This window comes from Mus caroli, chromosome 1 (genome assembly GCF_900094665.2).
Source record: "Mus caroli chromosome 1, CAROLI_EIJ_v1.1, whole genome shotgun sequence".
NCBI classification, from domain to species: Eukaryota; Metazoa; Chordata; class Mammalia; order Rodentia; family Muridae; genus Mus; species Mus caroli.
Window position 1 is genome coordinate 139,038,681 of NC_034570.1, and position 2,708 is coordinate 139,041,388.

General features: G+C 36.9%; 1 pseudogene; it reads left to right on the forward strand.

Moving 5' to 3' along the window:
* The first annotated feature begins 288 nt into the window (after positions 1 to 288).
* Positions 289 to 944, forward strand: LOC110296167 (annotated as a pseudogene).
* Positions 945 to 2,708: the final 1,764 nt, after the last annotated feature.

The following is a 2,708-nucleotide window of genomic DNA, read 5'->3' on the forward strand; positions in this document are numbered from 1 at the left end:
TTGCCACATGGTTTAGGTGGCAGATGGCCAAGAAGAAAGTGAGAGACACAATAAAGAAAAATTTGGACATAATCCTGTTGTGATGTTGAGCATCAAGGAACCTATATTATTTCTCATGTTGGTTTTCCTGTCTGTGCTAAGGAATAGTCCACTTTTCTGTAAATTGATCATCATCAACAACCACAACAGCAACGTTAGTAGTAAATATTTTAAATCTCCTAGTAAAGAACATATGATTTTTTTAAAGAAAGTAATCATTAGATCTTGGTTCCGTGATCTCCGCACAAAATGCCTGGTGAAGCCACAGAACCATCCCTGCTACAGAGCAGGAGTTGTCACAGCCTCAGACTGAGACAGGATTGGGAACAGAGTCTGACAGTGATGAGTCAGTGCCAGAGCTCGAGGAACAAGACTCCACACAGACCGCCACACAGCAAGCCCAGCTGGCAGCCACAGCAGAGATCAATGAAGAACCTGTTAGTAAAGCCAAGCCGAGTCGGAGTGAGAAGAAGGCAAGGAAGGCTATGTCCAAACTGGGTCTTCAACAGGTTACAGGGGTTACGAGAGTCACTATCTGAAAATCTAAAAATATCCTCGTTGTCATCACAAAACCAGATGTCTACAAGAGCCCAGCTTCAGACACCTACATAGTATTTGGGGAAGCCAAGATTGAAGATTTGTCTCAGCAAGCGCAGTTAGCAGCTGCGGAGAAATTCAAAGATCAAGGCGAAGCTGTTTCAAACATTCAGGAAAACACTCAGACTCCAACCGTCCAAGAGGAGAGTGAAGAAGAGGAGGTTGATGTAACGGATGTGGAAGTTAAGGACATAGAATTGGTCATGTCACAAGCAAACGTATCAAGAGCAAAGGCTGTTCGAGCCCTGAAAAACAACAGTAACGATATTGTAAGTGCTATTATGGAATTAACAAATGTAACTATTTGACAGCGAGGATAACTCTCCCCCTTTCCCCCCTTTTTGGTGTTTGAAAATTGGAACTACAGCTTGGTTTAAAATTTGTACTGTTTCTATCACTAATAAAGTTGTGGCTTCTTGGAAAAAAAAAGTAATTATTAAAAGTTAAACATCTGCCGGGAGGTGGTGGCGCATGCCTTTAAGCCCAGCACTTGGGAGGCAGAGGCAGGCTGATTTCTGAGTTCCAGGCCATCCTGGTCTACAAAGTGAGTTCTAGGATTGCCAAGGCTATACAGAGAAACCCTGTCTTGAAAAAAAAAGTTAAATATTAATGATATCAATGCCCCTTGAATTCTTGCATGAGATAGTAAGGGTAGAAATTCCTAAATAGCTTACATGACTCAAATATGAGCTTTAAATGGAGAGATAAAATAATGTGATGAATGTATAGAGACTAATCAATAAAATAATTATGTTAGAACTGAGCAATAAATTGATAAGGTCATGCATCTGGATTAAAGAGTTTTTCTCCATAGATGAAGCAATGACTCAACATATACAAATTACAAATTAATAAATGTAATATTATACACAAAAATTAAGCTCATGAATGATGAAACTCTTTCAATAGATATAGAAATAATATGTGGAAAATGAAACATCTGTCTACAATAATACTCTTGAAGAAATGAGAACTCAAAGATGACCTCTGTCCTTACTAAGGATAAATAACCAATGCACAGCCAATAGTGTACTTAAAGCACTGAACACATTCTTTTAAAGTTAGGAATAAGACTCAGATTTACAAATTTACTACTTACTAATATAGTATTTAATTCTTGACAGAGAAATTAATGAAGAAAAAGAAAGGGGATAGAAACATGACAGAAATAACACAGATTTGTCTCTTTTTAATATGATACGGACTGCTAAAAAATCTAAAGAGTAGCAAGCAGGTGGCACAATCATTAAAGCTTCAGTATGCAAGCATGAGGAAGTGGGTTTAACTTTTCAGCACCTGTTTTAAAAATTACGCATAATTCATCAATCCTAGCCTCACTGGTGATCATGTAGCTAGAAGTCTCATTCCCAGTGATTAACATTCATGGTCCTGTAAGATAGTTTGAATGATATGGGAACAGAAGTGTACTCCTTAGTAACACCTAACTTCAAAACCTGGAACCTCTAACAATGACTTGCTAGCAAATTATTCTAGTAAAATTGCAACAAAAGTATTATGGGAATATCCAACTGCTGTTTGTCTATTTTATTTATGGGCTATTACAGGAGATTGAACCCATACTTGAGACTGCTAAAGTGGCCAAAAATCCTGAGACTAGATACCACTAATATTATTCTAATAGAATGCAGCAACAAAATGACTCCTAATGAAAAGTTTCTGTAACCACCAACCTTTTTCAGAAAAGCTTCTGGCAGCAGTTAGCACAATGCAAAAAATAAAAACTATTAATCCATTCTTCTTTCACCCACTATATGCTGACTGTAGTGTGCCCTTCCTCCACTCTGCCCAGCTCTTCTCAGCACCTTCTTTCTTCCTCTGAAACACTGATCCTCCTTTTTTCTTCAGAAAAGAGGAGCACTCCTATAGATTTCAACTGATAATAATTTAAAATGTATGTTCTTATTAAAATTACAAAATGTGACCCAATATTGGGTAGAAAGAAACAAGAAATACATGCTTTTGTGTTAAAACTATCAAATTTAAATGGAAACAATAATTGAAAACTGAGTATCTAGAATTATAATAATACTCTCATTCTAAAATGTCAAAAA